The sequence below is a fragment of the Ranitomeya imitator genome, chromosome 3 (assembly GCF_032444005.1).
Source record: "Ranitomeya imitator isolate aRanImi1 chromosome 3, aRanImi1.pri, whole genome shotgun sequence".
Classification (NCBI taxonomy): Eukaryota; Metazoa; Chordata; class Amphibia; order Anura; family Dendrobatidae; genus Ranitomeya; species Ranitomeya imitator.
In genome coordinates this window covers 149,473,734-149,495,713 of record NC_091284.1, presented here as the reverse complement: position 1 = coordinate 149,495,713, position 21,980 = coordinate 149,473,734, and the positions used below count along the sequence as shown (strand labels likewise).

At 43.6% G+C, this 21,980-nt stretch overlaps 1 long non-coding RNA gene across 1 annotated transcript; it reads right to left on the bottom strand.

Annotated features, from left to right (window-relative positions):
- Positions 1 to 19,507: 19,507 nt before the first annotated feature.
- Positions 19,508 to 21,237, bottom strand: LOC138671965 (uncharacterized). The gene is made up of 3 exons (XR_011319507.1): positions 21,123 to 21,237; positions 20,719 to 20,977; positions 19,508 to 19,729 (listed from the first exon to the last, which is right to left on the bottom strand). It is a non-coding gene; the product is annotated as an uncharacterized lncRNA (long non-coding RNA).
- Positions 21,238 to 21,980: the final 743 nt, after the last annotated feature.

The window sequence follows — 21,980 nt, the reverse complement described above, 5'->3', positions numbered from 1 at the left end:
GGATTAGGGTTAGGGGTGTGTCTGGGTTAGAGGTGTGGTTAGGGTTACCGTTGGGATTAGGGTTAGGGGTGTGTTTGGATTAGGGTTTCAGTTATAATTGGGGGGTTTCCACTGTTAAGGCACATCAGGGGCTCTCCAAACGCGACATGGCGTCCGATCTCAATGCCAGCCAATTCTGCGTTGAAAAAGTAAAACAGTGCTCCTTCCCTTCCTTGGGGGGTCTAGTTTCCAATATGGGGTCACTTGTGGGGGGTTTCTACTTTTTAGGTACATTGGGGGCTCTGCAAACGCAATGTGACGCCTGCAGACCATTCCATCTAAGTCTGCATTCCAAATGGCGCTCCTTCCCTTCCGAGCCCTCCCATGCGCCCAAACGGTGGTTCCCCCCCACATATGGGGTATCAGCGTACTCAGTACAAATTGGACAACAACTTTTGGGGTCCAATTTCTTCTCTTACCCTTGGGAAAATAAAAAATTGGGGGCGAAAAGATAATTTTTGTGAAAAAATATTTTTTATTTTTACGGTTCTGCATTATAAACTTCTGTGAAGCACTTGATGGGTCAAAGTGCTCTACACACCTCTAGATAAGTTCCTTAGGGGGTCTACTTTCCAAAATGGTGTCACTTGTGGGGGGTTTCAATGTTTAGGCACATCAGTGGCTCTCCAAACGTAACATGGCGTCCCATCTCAATTCCAGTCAATTTGTGCTGATGTAAAGTAATTGCATAAAAATTCAAAGTTGGAAAATTGCGAAATTTTCAAAATTTTCTCCAAATTTCCATTTTTTTCACAAATAAACGCAGGTAATATCAAAGAAATTTTACCACTATCATGAAATACAATATGTCACGAGAAAACAGTGTCAGAATCACTGGGATCCGTTGAAGCATTCCAGAGTTATAACCTCATAAAGGGACAGTGGTCAGAATTGTAAAAATTGGCCTGGTCATTGTCACACTCGCTGCGCATACTCACCCGGCTTCTTCCATCCCTCGGCGCGCTCGCGATCCTGTCCCTCGCCGCTCTGCGTCCTCTTTTGCCGGCTCTCGGCGTCCGGTCTCTTTGCGCATGCGCGGTCGCGTCTCCTCCGTCGCTGGGCCTTCTGGGAGGTCGCGACCCGATGGCTCCGCCCCAACATGGCGGCGCCCATCGGCTATTTCTTCTCGGCGTCTTTCCAGGCAAGACGCCTTTGCCTTGTAGGTGCACTGTCCTGCTCCTAACACTCCCTGTATAGGGGGTGATTCCATCTGGTCCGCTCGACCCCGGGGGCTCTAGAGTCACGACCCAGAGGGTCCACTCTCGGATTTCTGTCCGAATCCCTACAGTCATTAACGCGCAAACCACCCTTGGGGGTAAAGGGGTTAAAATTTGTACTGTTTGGTACAGTAATGGGACAGTCTCTAGTTGGCACAGTAATGGAGCTTTCATGACTCGAACCCAGCAGCTCTTGTGCACCAGGCGGCAACTCTCGACAGTTCTGTGCTAAGCCAGATATTTGTACCTGTGTTGTTTCTGATTTTCTCGACCCTGAGTTTCTGCTTGTTTCCACCCTGAGTTCTTGATTGGCTCCACCCTGATTGAACAACCTATTTAAATCTGGCATTGCACTCCCTTCCTTGCGAGATTATTGAGCTACCAGCCTCTAATCAAGCTTCCTTTCACCTGCTCCTTCTTTCTAAGATTATGCTGCTGCTTCCATGTATGCCTGACTAGTTACGTGCTGCTTCTTTAAACTACATTGCTGCTTCTGTGTACCAAATACTTGGCTATTCATGACTACACTACACTGCTGCCCTTAATGGTTGCAATACCACTATGTCAACCTAGGTCAGTCCATAACAGATTAATCTTGCTCACAAAATGGAGTCTCTTGCAGCCCAACTGAGGTAAAAAGTTGATGAATACCAAGAAAACTCAGGTGTTGGGTCAGCAAAAATAAATTATTGAGTAACATAGGCAACATCTGGATTTGCGCGACTCTGGCCCAGAATCAAATGCATGCATGGCGCTGCCCACAAAGTTCACTGGGGATCATTATCATTACGGTGGATTCCTAAATCAAAGGAGCATCTATTGTCAGATGCAACCTACTCTGTTTATGGAGGAAGTCTATGGCACAGTAATGAGCAGTTTCTGGTTGGCACAGTATTGGAGAAAGTCTCTGGTTGGCACAGTAATGGAGGAAGTTTCTGGTTGGCACAGTAATGGGGCAGTCTCTAGTTGGCACAGTAATGGAGGAAGTTTCTGGTTGGCACAGTAATGGGGCAGTTTTTGGTTGGCACAGTAATGGAGGAAGTCTCTGGTTGGCATAGTAATGGGGCAGTTTCTGGTTGGCACAGTAATGGAGGAAGTCTATGGTTGGCACAGTAATGGAGGATGTCTCTGGTTGGCACTGTAATGGGACAGTCTCTGGTTGGTGCAGTAATGAAGCAGTCTCTGGTTGGCACAGTAATGGTACGATGTCTTGTTGGCACAGTAATGCAGCAGTCTCTTGTTGGCACAGTAATGGGACGGTCTCTCATTGACAAAGTAATGGAGCAGTCTCTGGCTAGCACAGTAATGGAACATTCTCTGATTGGCGTAGTAATGGGACAGTTTCTGGTTGGCACAATAATATAATTTATCAAAAAAAATGTCCACAATTTATAACATGCCCATCATTAATGGCCTGCACTTCTTTAGCGAATATATGAAAAACAGGATTTGTTCTTGATGTAATAATCAAGAACAAAAATAGAAGTGACTACAAAGTCAATTAAAACATGATGTTTAGTTAATTATGAATAAAATATTTTAAAAAAATTCAAGAATGGATACTGGAATGAGAAGGCATGAATACTAACAACAATTATGAGTAGCTGCGAGGTATCCCATACTAGTTTTCATAACACATATTTATGAATTTCATACACATGATCAAATAATTTACAAAGAAATTAACAAAAAAAAAGTTATAAGGTGCTAATGCATTCAAAAAACGATATAAAAAAAGATTGAAATTATTTTGAATTTATCTCAGAGGATTTCAAATAAGTCCTGTAGTGTCACTACATGTTAGTGGTTGGCCACTAGACGGCTCTACCATATTAAAATTCTAAAGTGCATGTGCTTAACATAAAACATTAAATGAGATGCATAGAAAATCCCAAGATTTTAATAAAGCCAGGAAATATTCCCTGTGAAAGGCCACACATGACTGGACATTATAGTTTCAATGATTTAATTTTTATGTCACTAATAGCCTGTAGCAAGAAGAAAAAAAATCTTGCCAAAGGATATCCAAAGATAGTGGAACATGGAATGCTTGGTATACATTAACCCCTTAGCGACCGCTGATACGCCTTCTAACAGCGGCAGTTAAGGGTACATATTACTCAGCGCCGCATTTTAACGGCGCTGAGAAATAAGTATATAGTGCCCCCCAGCGTCGGAAATTCTCCTGGGTCTCGGCTACCGGGGGTAGCTGAGACCCCAGAGAACATGATATGGGTCAGATTTTACGAACCCCAGTGATGCAATCCCCATTATTCACGGAATAACAGAGACCGCAAAAATAGAAAAAGGCCAATTTCCAATTTAATTCCTCTCTCTCTCTCTCTCTTTCTCAGAGAGAAATGGGGTCCCCCGAAGCCACCCCGCGCTAGCTCCGGTGTCCCTGTAACCTTCTGCATCCCCTAGAAAATGGGCTAGGGTTAGAGTTGGTGTTAGAGCTAGGGTTGAGGCTAGCATTAGGGTTGGGCTAGGGTTAGGGAAAGAGCTAGGGTTAGGGTTAGGCTAGGGTTAGGGTTGTGATTAGGGTTATGGTTGGGATTACGGTTAGGGTTGAGATTAGGATTAGGGGTGTGTTAGAGTTAGGATTAGGGGTATGTGGGGTTAGGGTTGAGGTTAGGGTTATGGTTAAGGTTGGGATTAGGGGTGTGTTGAGGTTAGGGTTGGAGTTAGAATTGGGTGTTCCAATGTTTAGGTACATCGGTGGGATTCCATGGCGCCCACCATTGATTCCAGCCAATTTTGCAAGTCAAACTGTGCTCCCTCCCTTCTGAGCCCTGCCATACGTCCAAACAGTGGCTTTCCTCCACATACGGGGTATCAGCGAACTCAGGAGAAGTGGCACAAGTTTTGTGGTTCATTTTCTCCTGATACCCTTGTGAAAATTAAAAAAAAAAATTGGTTCCAAAGTAATTTTTTTGTGAAAAAGTAAAATGTTCATTTTTTTTCCTTCTACATTGCTTTAGTTCTTGTGAAGCACCTGAAGGGTTAATAAACTTATTGAATTTGGTTTTGCGCACCTTGAGGGGTGCAGTTTCTAGAATGGTGTGACTTTTGGGTATTTTCTGTTATATTGACCTCAAACTCCCTTCAAATATAAGGTGGTCCCTAAAAAAATTGTTTTGTAAATTTTGTTGGAAAAATGAGAAATCGCTGGTCAACTTTACCCTTATAACATAGTAAGAAAAAAAATATGTTTTCAAAATTGTGCTGATGTAAAGCTGACATGTGGGAAATATTATTTATTAACTATTTTGTGACATCAATCTCTGATTTAAGGGTACAAATATTAAGTTTGAAAATTGCAAAATGTTTGACTAATTTCCTTTTTTTTTCATAAATATATGCAATTTATATAGAAGAAATTTTACAAATAACAATGAAGTACAATATGTCACGAAAAGACAGTCTCAGAATCAGTGGGATACATTGAAGCGTTCCAGAGCTATAACTTCATGAAGTGACAGTGGTCAGAATGGTAGAAATTGGCTTGGTCATTAAGTACCAAATTGGCTCTGTCACTAAGGTGTTAAAACAGCTGCAATAAAAGATGTTTAAAGCTTCAGCCTCTGGCCCCGACACACGCATTTCGCCCTGCTTCTTCGGGGGGCGCACTGGTACAGTAATGTGCAGTCTCTGGTTGGCACAGTAATGGGACAGGGTCTGTTTGGCAAAGTAATGGAGGAAGTACCGTATCTGGCACAGTAATGGACAGTCTATAGTTAGCACAGTAATGGAGCAGTCTCTGATTGGCACAGTAATGGAAAAAGTCTCTGGTTGGCACAGTAATAGGGCAGTCTGTGGTTGGCACAATAATGGAGGAAGTCTCTAGTTGGCACAGTAATGGAGGAAGTCTCTGGTTGGCACAGTATTAAGACAGACTCTGGTTGGCACAGTAATGGAACATTCTCTGCTCTGCACAGTAATGGGACAGTCTTTGATTGGCACAGTAATGGGACAGCCTCTGGTTGTCACAGTAATGGAGCAATCTCTGGTTGGCACAGCAATGGGGCAATCTCTGCTTGGCAAAGCAATGGGGTAGTGTCTGGTTGACACAGCAATGGAGGAAGTATCTGGTTGGCACAGTAATGTACAGTCTTTGGTTGGTACAGTAATGGTTGTCTCCGATTGGCACAGTAATGGAGCAGTCTCTGGTTAGCACTCTCATGTACAGTCTCTGGTTGGCACAGTAATTAGAATAATACTCTGGTTGGCGCAGTAATGGAGGAAGTCTCTCGTGGGCACAGTAATGGAGGAAGTCTCTGGTTGGCAAATGAATGAAGTCTCTGGTGGGCACAGGAAAGAAGAAATGTCTGGTTGGCACAGTAGTGGGGGAAGTCTCTGGTTGGCACAGCAATGGAGCAGTCTCTAGCTGGCACAGAAACAGGGACATTCTCTGCTTGGCACAGTCTCTGGTTGGTATAGTAATAGAGGAAGTCTCCGTTTGCCACAATAATGGGGCAGTGTCTGGTTGGCACAGTAATGAGAAGGTCTCTGGTTCACACACTAATGGAGGAAGTCTCTGGTTGTCACAGTAATGGAGCAGTCTCTGGTTGGCACAGCAATGGGGTAGTGTCTGGTTGACACAGTAATGGAGGAAGTATCTGGTTGGCACAGTATTAAGACTCTGGTAGGCACAGTAATGGAACATTCTCTGCTCAGCACAGTAATGGGACAGCCTCTGGTTGTCACAGTAAGGCTAGGTTCACATTGCGTTAGCAGCAGCCCGTTCAGCACATACGCTAACAGGCTGCTGCTAGCGCAAGTACCGGCGCTACATCGCGCTAGCGCAGATGGAGCATCTGCTAGCTCCATCTGCGCTGTGACGGACCCAGAAACGCTGCAGCCCGCGTCTCGGGTCCGTCACTCAAATGACGGCACATCGCTAGCGCACGCCCATTGTGGGCGTGCGCTAGCGATGCATCCGACATTGCATTCAATGGCAGCGTTAACGGACTACGTTACACCGCGTTATGCTGCGGTGTAACATAGTCCGTTTAACGTAGTCAATGAACGCAATGTGAACCTAGCCTAATGGAGTAGTCTCTGGTTGGCACAGTGCTGAGGCAGTCTCTGGTCAGCAGTCCACTAGCCGAAACCGCATGGACCAGGGCTCATCCCACCGATTTCCCGCTCTCCTTTTACCATGGGCATAATACAATTCAGACTCAGAGGGCAAGGGTAAAACAATGAGGCAATACTTTATTGAACCACACAAAAAAGGAAATAACTCATAGAACAGTCCCAGCAAAATTACAGTGTCACCCTTCCCCTGACTCACTGGGATAAAAGCAGTTGTGACTTCAGAGCATCCAGAAGGCACACACATAGAAGAAATAACGACAAGCTTAGGAAGTTGACAGTCCATTGAAGTACAAGACCAGATGACCTGAGGGTCACAACCTGGCTTCTCCAAACATCTCCATTTAGCCAGGTCACCAATGGGACCCAATCCTGGCTTTCCCAAACGTATCCATGGGTTTAGTGATGGTTAATACTGCAAATCTGTATTTTTTTCAGCTAGGGCCATGGTCCCCTATGCTGGTATCCTTTAAAATGTCAAATCTGGGCTCCTCGTAATGGAGCCATGATCTGGCACCCATCCTGTAGAGCATTCCTGGCTGTGGTTTTGTAAAGAATCTCTGGTTCTTTGCATCTCGGGAACTTTGGATGTCTTGGATTTCTTGTTACAGAACCATAACCCCTTTTTATAGTTCACAACAACTGTCCTTCAAGCCATAATACACAGGTCAAGGGAAAGGGGTAATGGGGTTAAGCCGCATTATTTGATTATTTATAGTTTATCCTTGAATGCTTGCAAGACAACAAACTGCATGGCCTGGTATAATGTGTAATCAACATATCAGCAAAACATAATTGCTCAGTGACCCTGCATCCCTCACTTGCAAAGATAACAGTAAAATAAACAGTAGGAGCTGATATAAGAGGTAAATAACAACCATTCATACTTTTTCAAATATCAATTCAACTTACAAGAAGAGTCAACATTTCAGACTCTTGACCAAGCGAAGAAAGAAACACAAATTCAAAAGGCAACACATAGATAACAGAATATATCTTATGGCTTACTGAAAAAGGCATCTGGATAACTAAGATAAAATGCTATGTCATCACACACAATATTTGGAGGAAGTCTGTGGTTAGCACAGTAATGGGGCAGTCTCTGGTTAGCACAGTAATGGAGGAAGTCTCCAACTGGCGCAGTAATGGGACAGTCTCTGGTTGGCAGAATAACGGAGCGGGCTCTGGTAAGCACAGTTAGGCTGTGCCCACGCTGCGTTTTTTAAGCGTTTCCGCCGCATTTTTCCGCTGCGGAAATGCTTAAAAAACGCAAATAAAATGCATCCCATTAATTTTAATTGCATTCCGCAATTGCTGTGCCCATGCTGCAATTTCCACAGCAGAATCTCATCGCGGAAAAATACGCATGTTCATTTATTTTGCGGAATCGCGGCGATTCCACCGCAATAGACTTGTATTGGAACGCTTGAAATTCGCAAATATTAAAAATGTTTGCGGATTTCAAGCGCATTTAAATAAAGCGTAAATCAAAACCGCAGCAAATAGGAAGTGACATCATGGGCATCCTATGAGCATCCCATAATCCAGGAAGACGAGAATCCCAGATCATTCCCGTCTTCCTGGATGATGGCTGCTAACATGGACTGGTAAGTTCGCATGGCGCTGGATGTCCCTTTCATGATCAGTGTGGTGTCTCTAGGTGTGTTGCATTTGCTGTGTACAGTGTGTGTAGAACTAGACATAGGTCGATGAGACTACTACTCCCATCGGCCTATGTCTGTTCCCCTTTAGTGGCAGCAGGATCAGCTCGATGGGAGCAGTATTTCCCATCGAAATGTTCCTGCTGTAAAAAAACAAAAACACTTTTTTTTTAGCCCTGACCCGATATTTTTTATTTCCCCCCCCCCCCCTTTATTTTTCAAAATATTGTTCCCGTTTTTTTTTTTTTTTTTTAGCATGGCCCAGTATTACTACCGTATATACTCGAGTATAAGCCGACCCGAGTATAAGCCGAACCCCCCAATTTTGCAATTAACTGGGAATTAGCGACTCGAGTATAAGCCTAGGGTGGAAAATGCAGCAGCTACTGGTAAATTTCAAAAATAAAAATAGATAGCAATAAAAGTAAAATTAATTGAGACATCAGTAGGTTGTGTTTTTGAATATCCATATTGAATCAGGAGCCCCATATAATGCTCCATAAAGTTTGATGGGCCCCATTAGATGCTCCATATTAAAATATGCCCCATATAATCCTGCATAAAGGGTAATAAGGGCCCCATAAGATGCTCCATAGAGATATTTGCCCTATATAGTGCTGCACAAACGTTATGGCCCCATAAGATGTTCCATACAGACACTTGCCCCATATAATGCTGCACAAACGTTATGGCCCCATAAGATCATCCATACAGTCACTTGCCCCATATAATGCTGCACAAGCGTTATGGCCCCATAAGATGCTCCATACAGTCAATTGCCCCATATAATGCTGCACAAGCGTTACGGCCCCATAAGATCATCCATACAGTCACTTGCCCCATATAATGCTGCACAAGCGTTATGGCCCCATAAGATGCTCCATACAGTCACTTGCCCCATATAATGCTGCACAAGCGTTATGGCCCCATAAGATGCTCCATACAGTCACTTGCCCCATTATAGTGCTGCACAAGCGTTATGGCCCCATAAGATGCTCCGTACAGTCACTTGCCCCATATAGTGCTGCACAAGCGTTATGGCCTCATACGATGCTCCGTACAGTCACTTGCCCCATATAGTGCTGCACAAGCGTTATGGCCCTATAAGATGATCCATACAATCACTTTCCCCATATACTTTTGCTGCGATAAAAAAAAAAAATCACATACCTCTCTTCGCTCAGGACCCCGGCACTTTCAATATTTACCTGCTCCTTGTTCCGGTGCGGCTCCGTCTTCAGCACTGACGTTCAGCAGAGGGCGCGCACTGACTACGTCACCGCGCCCTCTGACCTGAGCGTCACAGCCAGAGGACGCTGAAGACGGAGCCGCACCAGAACGAGGAGTGATAAATATCGCGCAGCGCAACGCTCCCCTCCCCCTATACTCACCTACTCCTGGCGCGGTCCCTGCTTCTTCCACCGCTGCATCTTCTTCCTGTATTGAGCGGTCACAGTTACCGCTCATTACAGTAATGAATATGCGGCTCCACCTCTATGGGAGGTGGAGCCGCATATTCATTACTGTAATGAGCGGTACCATGTGACCGCTTAGTACAGGAAGAATCTGCAGCGCTGGAAGCAGCAGGGACCTGCAGGGACCGCGCCAGGAGTAAGTGAGTATAATTAGAGAGCCCCTGCTCCCCCTCCCCTGCCGACCCCCGGTATGACTCGAGTATAAGCCGAGAGGGGGACTTTCAGCCCAAAAAAATGGGCTGAAAATCTCGGCTTATACTCGAGTATATACGGTAATTTCATCCCTTTCTTTTTTGCCCATTATTTATTTTTTTAATTTGTCCCCAAAACAAATTTTCTTTGGTGGCCAGTGGTTACCTGTGGAAATAAATTATACATACCTGTCCCCACCGATCACCACCTAAAATAAAATAAATACCATATACTCACCTAGACATCTAGTACCAAAGCCCTCATTCACCTTAAAATAAAAGTGAAATAACAAACCACAAAAGATACCTACCCTTCGTAGAATCCATTTTAAACGAGTGTCCCACGATGATCTGAAGTTTAGAACAGCCACATAACATGTGGCTGTTCTAAACCGCCGCCGCCAATGCAATGAACGGGGCCATAAAGCGACCCTGTTCACTGCATAACGAGTTCACCTGAGTGCAGCTCGGGTGAACTCTTTGGGAGCCGAAGATGTCACTGGTACTCACTGCGGCTGCACGGACTCCCCAGATGACCAGAGGTGACTCATGGGTAATCAGTTCATCCCCAGTCAGCCGGGGAGCCTGCGTAGAGATGATTTAATTCATTCTGCAGTGGTTTACAGCGGGGCCGGTAGCATTAGCACTGGTCCCCATTGTTAACCCTTTGTGATGGATTCACGGTGTGGGACCTGACTGTACTGCGGAGAGGTATGGATATTGTTTTTTTTTTTTTTTAACAGAACAAGGGTTTTTGGGGGGATTAGCAGAATAATACATTTTGTCAAAAACTTGGTGTGATAAATTCATTAAAAGATTTTTAATTAATGTGTCTTTTTTAACCCTTTACTATTCTAGGGCTAATAATGGACAGTTGTCTTATTGACACCTCTCCATTATTACCCAATATGCCAACGCTACACGGCAGTGGGATGAGAGAGGCTAAGTGCCAGAAAAGGCGCATCTTATAGATGCGCCATTTCTAGGGTGGCTGGGGGGCAGATTTTTTAGCCGGGGGGCAAAAACAATGGTCCCTCTCTAGGCTATTAATATCTGCCCTCACTCACTGGCTTTCCCTCTGTGGTGGAGAAAATTGCGCAAGAGCCCACACAATTTTTTTCCGCGATTATAGCCTTTAATTTAATCCCTAGAGTTCCACATTTTTCCTAACACAAGCTACTAAATTTATTAAACACTTACATAAAAAATAGTTTTGATATGACATGGTTAACTGTATGTAAACCATGTGTCATATCATGTCGGGTTCTGAAATGATTTTTGTGCTAGGGTTAGGGCCAGGGTTAGGGTTAAGTTTGGAGTTAGAATTGGGGGTTTTCCACTGTTCAGGCATATCAGGGGCTCTGCAAACGCGACATGCCGTCTGATCTAAATTCCAGCCAATTCTGCGTTGAAAAAGTCAAACGGTGCTCCTTCCCTTCCAAGCTCTGCCATGCAACCAAACAGTGGTTTACCCCCACAAATGGGGAATCAGCGTACTCAGGACAATTGCACAACAACTTTTGGGGTCCATTTCTCCTCTTACCCATGGGAAAATAAAAAATAAAGGTCAAAAAGATCATTTCTTAATGGAAAAAAAACCATTGCTTTGTGCGTCGTGTCTGGCCGTTATATGTTGCTTATGTGTTTATCAGTGTCTCCGGTATGTGTCAAAAATGTCAGCACGTTTACACGGATTCATACATATAAACATCGTTTTTGCGTGTGTGTTTCAGTGTGGATATATATGTATATATGTGTGCAAATGTATGTATGTATAGATAGATATAATATTTTGATTTTTGAATCCACAATTTTTTAAAATAAATTTATTGACTTGTAATCTTCAACATTGTAGATCGAGAAACACCCAGAGGTGTGGGACAGCGCAAGTGAAGACTACAAGTCCTCACATACCAAACATGATGCGTGGTCGGCTATAGTGACCGAAATATACCCCCAGTGGCCTCAGCTACCAAAAGCGGGACAAAAACGGATTTCTAAGTATTTATTAATTTGAATGAATTTGTGTACTTTTGAAATATAGATTTTGGAAATCCTCATTTTTTTTTGTTTCAGTTAAGTTGATGACGTAAAGAAGAGGTGGCGTTCTGTGACTGACATGCTGGTCAAGTCCCTGAGGACACCAAGCGGCACCTTGTCATCCAAGAGTAGGGTGCCCTATGCAGACCAGCTTCAGCTTATTTTGTCAAGCAGGAATTTGCGGAGGTAAAATCTAATATATAAAGCTGAATGTGTGTGTGTATGTGTGTGTGTATGTATGTCCGGGATTGGCATCTGCACCGTCGCAGCTACAGCCACAAAATTTTGCACAGTCACACGTCTGGACCCCGAGAGCGTCATAGGCTATGTTGTGAGGCGAAATTTTAACCCCGCGCTTTCCAATTCACCAAACAATTTTGCCCCTATCTACATAATGGGGAAAAAAGTGAAAGGAAAAGTGTTGGAGGCGTCGCAGCTACAGCCACAAAATTTTGCACAGTCACACATCTGGACCCCGAGAGCATCATAGGCTATGTTGTGAGGTGAAATTTTAACCCCGCGCTTTCCAATTCACCAAACAATTTTGCCCCTATCTACATAATGGGGAAAAGTGAAAGGAAAAGTGTTGGAGGCAAATTGACAGCTGCCAGATGTGAACAAGGGGGACTTAAAGAATGAGAGCGACGGTGCCAAGGAGTATATACCGTACAGTTGCTAAGGTGGGGCCCCGACATGGGATACTCACCACACACGGGGATATGAACACACACACAAAATGTGCTTGAACACATATCACCCTCAGCACACATTTCACCACACATACACCAACCTCGCCACATAAAAATCGAAACACAAAAGTCGCCGCTCAAAACTCGCCACGCGCAAAACTCGCCACATGCAAAAAGTAGGCTCACGCAAAACTCGCCACAAGTGCAAAACTCACCTCATGGAAAACTCGCCACACGCAAAACTTGCACACGCGGAAAAATTGCCACATGCACAAAAGTTGCAACACATGCAAAAGTTGCCTCACACAAAACTTGCACATACTCAAAAGGTACTACACATAAAACTCACCACGCGCAAAACTCGCCATGCGCAAAACTTGCTGCACACAACTTGCTACACTAACCTGTCACATGCAACTCAACACACAAAAAGTTGCTACACGCATGTTGCCACACAAAACTCATCTCACAAAAGTCGCTACATGCATGTCGCCACACGCAACTCAACACACACAACTTGACAAATGAAACTCGCCCTAAAACACACACAAGTCTGGTATTATCCTTCAAAAATAAAAATCTGATTAATAAGCAGACAAACTACAAAAGCAACAAATGTACCATATAGGAAATACGGCAGCTGTCAGTCACATGACCTGTCTATTATGTGTATGTGTGAGCTAATATATACTGCCAGGGGAGGGCTTCCTGTTGGCTGGGGATTTATCAGGCTGCCAATTTAGCTTACAAATACTGAGGTAAAAATACTGACCAAATAACGTGTGAATGCGGTCTAATACAGGAGGAGATGACACACAGGTATATACTATATACAGGAGAGATGGCACACAGGTATATACTATATACAGGAGGAGATGACACACAGATATATACTATATACAGGAGGAGATGACACACAGATATATACTATATACAGGAGGAGATGACATACAGGTATATACTATATACAGGGGAGATGACATACAGGTATATACTATATACAGGAGCAGATGACCTACAGGTATATACTATATTCAGGAGATGACACACAGGTATATACTATATACAGGAGCAGATGACCTACAGGTATATACTATATACATGAGGAGATGACACACAGGTATATACTATATACAGGAGCAGATGACCTACAGGTATATACTATATACAGGAGGAGATGACACACAGATATATACTATATACAGGGGAGATGACACACAGGTATATACTATATACAGGAGGAGATGACATACAGGTATATACTATATAATACACCACATGAGATACTCTCTGAATGAAATAAGGGAGTCTCAAACCTAGATACTAGATAAAACATTGAATTTTTATTAATACAAATATAAAAACATTATACAGAAAAGGTGCTGGAATGTACCAAAAGAGGGACACAAAGTCCTGGGAATCCACACACTAAACCCCATATGTACTATGGCTATATGTCAAAACAGTAAACCAGGGAATAATCATACCCCAATGAAACCTACTGCGAGTGGGGGTACAGTAAATAATGTGCTAAACAAAGCCGCCCAAAAGGCAATACATACAAAAAATTGTGCACATAGAGTACCCCAATGAATATAGCGCAGTGGCACCTAGGTAAGACCACATGTATCCCAGATAAAAAAACGGCAAGTACATACCACTGTATGGATTGGTGTGGAAGCCCGGACGTCCCTCTGTCCCCACGCGCGTTTCGCACTGCTTCAACGGAAGGCGTGACTATATATAGAAGGAGAAGACATACAGGTATATACTATATATAGGAGATGACATACAGGTATATACTATATATAGGGGAGATGACACACAGCAGGTATATACTATATACAGGGGAGATGACAAACAGGTATATACTATATACAGGAGATGACATACAGGTGTATACTATATATAAGGGAGATGACAAACATGTATATACTGAGGTGAAAATGAGAGGTGTGAGGTGAAAATGAAAAGGTGATTGCAAAATGAGAGGAGTGAGGGAAAATAGTGGAGTGATCGGAAAATGACAGATGTGAGGTCGAAATGACAAGTGTTAGGGGGGAATGAGAGGAGTGAGGGAGAAAATGAGAGGTGTGAGGGAGAAAATTAGAGATGTGAGGGGGAAAATGAAAGATGTGATTGGGAAAATGAGAGGCATGATGGGAAAATAAGAGAAGTGAGGTGCTATAACTAACCACAGATATTTACTATGCCCAGGCAACGCCGGGCTCTTCAGCTAGTATGTGTGTATATATATATATATATATATATATATATATATACAGTCATGGCCAAAAGTATTGACACCCCCGCAGTTCTGTCAGATAACACTCATTTTCTTCCTGAAAATGATTGCAAACACAAATTATTTGGTATTATTATCTTCATTTAAGTTGTCTTAAATGAAAAAACACAAAAGAGAATAAAGCAAAAAGCAAAACATTGATCATTTCACACAAAACTCCAAAAATGGGCAAGACAAAAGCATTGGCACCCTCAGCCTAATACTTGGTTGCACAACCTTTATCCAAAATAACTGCGACCAACCGCTTCCGGTAACCATCAATGAGTTTCTTACAATGCTCTGCTGGAATTTTAGACCATTCTTCTTTGGCAAACTGCTCCAGGTCCCTGATATTTGAAGGGTGCCTTCTCCAAACTGCCATTTTTAGATCTCTCCACAGGTGTTCTACGGGATTCAGGTCTGGACTGATTGCTGGCCACCTTAGAAGTCTCCAGTGCTTTCTCTCAAACCATTTTCTAGTGCTTTTTGAAGTGTGTTTTGGGTCATTGTCCTGCTGGAAGACCCATGACCTCTGAGGGAGACCCAGCTTTCTCACACTGGGCCCTACATTATGCTACAAAATTTGTTGGTAGTCTTCAGACTTCATAAAGCCATGCACACGGTCAAGCAGTCTAGTGCCAGAGGCAGCAAAGCAACCCCAAAACATCAGGGAACCTCCGCCATGTTTGACTGTAGGGACCTTGTTCTTTTCTTTGAATGCCTCTTTTTTTTCTCCTGTAAACTCTATGCTGATGCCTTTGCCCAAAAAGCTCTACTTTTGTCTCATCTGACCAGAGAACATTCTTCCAAAACGTTTTAAGCTTTTTCAGGTAAGTTTTGGCAAACTCCAGCCTGGCTTTTTTATGTCTCTGGGTAAGAAGTGGGGTCTTCGTGGGTCTCCTACCATAGAGTCCCTTTTCATTCAGATGCCGACGGATAGTACGGGTTGACACTGTTGTACCCTTTGACTGCAGGGCAGCTTGAACTTGTTTGGATGTTAGTCGAGGTTCTTTATCCAACAGCCGTACAATCTTGTGTTAAAATCTCTTGTCAATTTTTCTTTTCCGTCCACATCTAGGGAGGTTAGCCACAGTGCCATAGGCTTTAAACTTCTTGATGGCACTGCGCACGGTAGACACAGAACATTCAGGTCTTTGGAGATGGACTTGTAGCCTTGAGATTGCTCATGCTTCCTCACAATTTGGTTTCTCAAGTCCTCAGACAGTTCTTTGGTCTTCTTTCTTTTCTCCATGCTCAATGTGGTACACACAAGGCCACAGGACAGCGGTTGAGTCAACTTTAATCCATGTCAACTGGCTGCAAGTGTGATTTAGTTATTGCCAACACCTGTTAGGTGCCACAGGTAAGTTACAGGTGCTGTTATTTACACAAATTAGAGAAGCATCACATGATTTTTCGAACAGTGTCAATGCTTCTGTCCACCAGCTTTTTTATGTTTGGTGTGGAATTATATCCAATTTGGCTTCAGGACAATTCTTTTTGTGTTTTTTTCATTTAAGACAAATTAAATGAAGATAAAAATACCAAATAATTTGTGTTAGCAATCATTTTCAGGAAGAAACTGAGTATTATCTGACAGAATTGCCGGGGTGTCAATACTTTTGGCCATGACTGTATGTATGTATTTTTTAATCTCCAATTTTTCCAATAGTCTTTTGTTAACATAGCTTTTTATTCTTTCTACAGGACTGAAGGCAATATATGGGCCCAAACTCCAAGGACCCATGATGGCAACAGCCCAGAGCACGGTCTAGGCAAGGAGTTTGATGACTTTTCTTTGTGTTCCTCGCTAGATCCTCCAGAGGCCAGGCCTTCTTCCGCAATGTCTGAAGCCGATTCGGCATCCTCCTCTGCGGATGGAAGTTCGTAGTCTGTTGTGGACGTGTCGTTGGGGTCTACTGAGGCTGCTCCTGCCTCTGCATCTATGGCTGCTGGTGTAGTGTCAAGGCCCACTGGGATGGGGGCTGTTCCTGTCCGTCCCATTACATTGAAAAGGGCGGCACCCAAGAAGGGAAAAAAGAATGAGGCTTCAACTAGTGTAATTGAAACACTCACTAGTCAAACTCTCAATCTAATAAATAATTCTTCTCAACAAGATGAGCTTTGCAAATTCGGCTCATTGGTAGCCGGCCGCCTAAGGTCCATGCCGCGGGACAGGCAGAACATATATATATATATATATATATATATATATATATATATATATATGTCAGCAGCCAACGTTCTGCTCATGGCTGTTGATGTCCCATCCCCTATACCCCTGTCACCAGCCATAATGACAGGGATTATTAATTTCATCCCCAAACTGTGCCTCCACCACCAGCGTTATGAGCAGGCAGCAGCATACATGCCACCCAACTCTGCTAACGCCTACAGTTATTGCAGCCCACCACCCCTCCAACAACTGTCCACCACTCAATGTCTCCAAATACTAGAGTGTCCACCCAAGACATGTTCCCAGGGTATGGGTACGAGCCGGAGTACCAACAGTTTTAAGGATATTATTTCTCCACCAACCACCCCGGATGTAAACACCCCCCCCCCCCCCCCCCCCCCCGTTGACAGGTCATTATCCTGTCCATTTTCGAAGGACAAAAAGTTTGGACAATGCTTGTCCAATTGTTTTCATATTAAATCAGTTTAGCCAACGTTTGGGATATGTGTTTATTACATATATAATCTTTAGGAAAAAAAAAAGTTTATTTGGAAAACTGTGTCTGTGGTCATTTTGAAAAAATAATGGGAGTATATGCTTAGAGTTTGGGTACTGTCAATGGAAAATGGGATCAGAAAAAGTGACAAAAACAGTCAAAAACTCATGGAGACAAGATATAAAATGTAAATCAAAGTACCGTATATAATCAAGTATAAGCTGAAAATTTCAGTCCATTTTTTAGGCTGAAATTGCTTATACTCGAGTCATTCCCAGGGTTCGGCAGGGGAGGGGGAGCGGAAGCTGTCTAATCATACTCACCTGCTCCTGGCGCGGTCCCTGCACGACCCTGGATGGGCGCCGGCAGCTTCTTCCTGTGTTGAGCAGTTACATGGTACCGCTCATTACAGTAATGAATAAGGACCCGCCACCACTCCCATAGGGGTGGAGTCGCATATTCATTACTGTAATGAGCGGAACCATGTGACCGTTCAACACAGGAAGAAGCTGCCGGCACCGAACCAGGGACGTGCAGGGACCGCGCCAGTAGCAGGTGAGTATAGCGGGGGCATTGTGCGATATTCACCTCTCCGCGTTCCACCGCCGGGCTCCGTCTTCCGCATCCTCTGCAGTGACACAGCGGCGGCCAGCGGTGGAACGGGGGCCTGAGCGACGAGAGGTGACTATGTGATTTTTTTTTTTTTTTAATCGCAGCAACAGCATATATGGGGCAAATGTCTGTATGGAGCATCTTATGGGGCCATAATCAGCATTTGCGCAACATTATATGGGGCAAATGTGTCTATAGAGCATCTGATGGGGCCATAATCAGCATTTGTGGAGCATTATGTGGGTCCAATATCTGTATGGAGCATCTTATGGGGCCATAATCAACATTTGTGCAGCAGTATATGGGGCAAATATCTCTATGGAGCATCTTATGGGGCCATAATCAGCATTTGTGGAGCATGATATGGGGCAAATGTCTCTATGGAGCATCTTATGGGGCCATATTCAACATTTGTACAGCATTATATGGGGCAAATGTCTGTATGGAGCATCTTATGGGGTCATAATCAACATTTGTGCAGCATTATATGGGGCATATTTTAATATGGCGCATCCTATGGGGCCCATCATGAACTGTATGGAGCATTATATGGGGCTCCTGATACAATATGGATATTCAAAAACACAACCTACTGATGTCTCAATTAATTTTACTTTTACTGGTATCTATTTTTATTTTTGACATTTACCGGTACCTGCTGCATTTCCCACCCTAGGCTTATACTCGAGTCATTAAGTTTTCCCAGTTTTTTGTGGCAAAATTAGGGGTCTCGGCTTATGCTCGGGTCAGCTTATACTCCAGTATATATTGTAAATTTTTTATTAACCTTTTTTTGTTTCAATAATTGTGCAAGAAAAATGGGCCTTGATCGCTTGTGGTTAGGCATCAGATCTTCTCTGCTGTTCAGGCTGTTCAACAGCGGCACAGGAGAATTGACAGTGCACGGCACCTTCAGGATTCATGAAGTATTCAGTGAAGGTTTCACGCACACCCAAGTTGGATTGCCATCCTTGACCCAAGTTGTCAACTGCAATTAATTCAGACAGCTGTGACTCCTCATCTACCTCTGTGCTGTATTCACGAGCGTACTTGTGGAGTACACAGCATGCCTTAATTACAGTCTCAACAGTCTCCGGATATAACTGGATGGCAGTGTGAAAGATCCTCCACTTACAACACATGATTCCAAAGGTGTATTCCACATATCTCCTTGCACGGCTCAGCCGATAATTAAAAATCCTCCGCCGGTCATCCAGTGCCCTTTGTGGGTATGGGCGCAGCAGGTTGGTCTTTAAGGGAAATGCCTCATCCAATAGCATCACAAAGGGATCTGGATTTGTGGAACTCGGCAAAGGTCTTGGGGCCGGGAGCGTTCTGCCATCTCAAAGAATTTGCAGTCCAATCTGTGATGATTGCAACACCCCAGAGTCCCCAGATTTGCCATAGGCACCAACATCAATAGCAACAAATTTGTAATGTGCATCAGCCACCGCCATCAGGACCACAGACAAATACTTCTTATAATTAAAAAAGCGTTATCCTGATCGGGGTGGCTTCTGCACTCTCACATGTTTGCTATCGACAGCACATATGCAGTTGGGGAAATTGGCCACAGTTTGAAAGCCTGCTGTGACCTGCAGCCAAGTCTCCTCGATTGGGCAAGGCATCACGATAGGCTGCAACTTCTGCAAGATGACGGTACATGTGCACCTCACAATTCTTGAAATTGTGGATTTAACAACCCTAAATTGGAGGTGCAGTGATGTGTAGCGCTTTCCTGTGGCCAAAAACCTGAAAATAAAAAAAAAAATGAGAAAAGCGAAAAAAATAAAAGACATATAACAGAATGGCACATTTGAAATTTATACGGAAACATATATGGACTTTTTAATACATAAGATTCAAGCACTGGGGGCACTTTGTCTGGCAGTACTATGGGGGCACTGTGTCTGGCAGTATTATGACGGCACTGTGCCTGGCAGTATTATGACGGCACTGTGTCTGGCAGTATTATGACGGCACTGTGTCTGGCAGTATTATGGGGTTACTGTGTCTGGCAGTATTATGGGGGCACTGTGTCTGGCAGTATTATGGGGGCACTGTGTCTGGCAGTATTATGGGGGCACTGTGTCTGGCAGTATTATGGGGGCACTGTGTCTGGCAGTATTATGACGGCACTGTGCCTGGCAGTATTATGGGGTTACTGTGTCTGGCAGTATTATGACGGCACTGTGTCTGGCAGTATTATGGGGTTACTGTGTCTGGCAGTATTATGACGGCACTGTGTCTGGCAGTATTATGACGGCACTGTGTCTGGCAGTATTATGGGGTTACTGTGTCTGGCAGTATTATGGGGGCACTGTGTCTGGCAGTATTATGGGGGCACTGTGTCTGGCAGTATTATGGGGGCACTGTGTCTGGCAGTATTATGGGGGCACTGTGTCTGGTAGTATTATGGGGGCACTGTGTCTGGCAGTATTATGGGGGCACTGTGTCTGGCAGTACTATGGGGGCACTGTGTCTGGCAGTATTATGGGGGCACTGTGGGAGTATTATGGGGGCACTGTGTCTCGTAGTATTATGGGGTTACTGTGGCAGTATTATGGGGTTACTGTGTCTGGCAGTATTATGGGGGCACTGTGTCTGGCAGTATTATGGGGGCACTGTGTCTGGCAGTATTATGGGGGCACTGTGTCTGGTAGTATTATGGGGCTACTGTGGCAGCATTATGGGGGAAAAATGTGTTACCAAAAAAAAAAAAAAAAAAGTAATACACTTACCGCAAGGTGATGAGCAGCCTTTCCTCAGCAGAGATGGCTCTTCACATGACTGTGTCCACGTAATTTAAATCAGGAGACAGAAGAGCGAGTAGGCGATCAAAAGTTTCTATCGTGAGCCTGCAGAACTGGATAAATTTCTCCGCACAACTGATGTGAATACTTTTCTGCCCAATGATGACAGAAGTATTCTGGGAGTGATACCTTTATTGGCTAACCAGAAAATAATATGTTTGCAAGCTTTCAGAGCACATCCGGATAACTGAAAATAAACAAAAAAAATGTTAGGTTTATCACATGGATTAAAATTTGACATCTTAGGGATACCACCAACAAAAAAAATCATTTTAAAAATACATTAGGTGCACACGGATGACAATATAGCTTTTTTCCCTAATATATCTTACCTCCTTAAATCATGGTAAACGAGATTGAAGTGGCCCTTGTTCACCCGCTCCTGAACAATCGGGTGCACCCACATTCTTTTCCATGTTGTTCTCCCCCTCCTCCGAGAGCGCTCCTATGGGAGAATATAAAAGAATAAGATATGGGGGCACCACAGAAAAATATAACACTGGGATCCAACCATGACCTTAGAATATAAGCATTTACAAAAAAACAGAGAAACAGCAAAGGCCGTAACATGGAGATCACCAGGCAGCAAAGATTTGTACAGCAAACACAGCTTTTATTAGGTACAACACGAGACAAAACATATTAAAAACATTTATAAGACCAACATAAGAAACAATAGCCTGAGGTAAGGCATATGCCTGTATACCCATTAAACAGGGGATGAGAAAAATATAGATACTCCTCAAGGTCCTATATGAACAGCATAAGTATTGGAATATACATAAATAAATATAGACACCAAAAAAACATATACAGCATACAGAGGACCGAGGTAAATAGATGTATACACGGAGGAAACTCATAAGAGGGCCCAAACAAGGTCCTGGGTCCACTGAGGACCAAAAAGTACAATATGCAGGATAATGGCTCTAAGTAAAAGCCAACAGGCTATATATGCTTATTACTATACTCTATAAAAGGTGCAATAACCCAGGTGCACTGAAAAAGGCACCATTCAAATATCCAAAGTGCGTAATAGAGTAAATAGATTAGCCCTAGAGATCAAAATACAAAGGCATGCCAATCATGCACATATACACCTGCCCAAAAATAACCAACTACCAGCTTACAAAGCCTCCCCCCAGTCATATCTCAAACAGAGAAACCCCATGGGTATGATAACCTAAAAT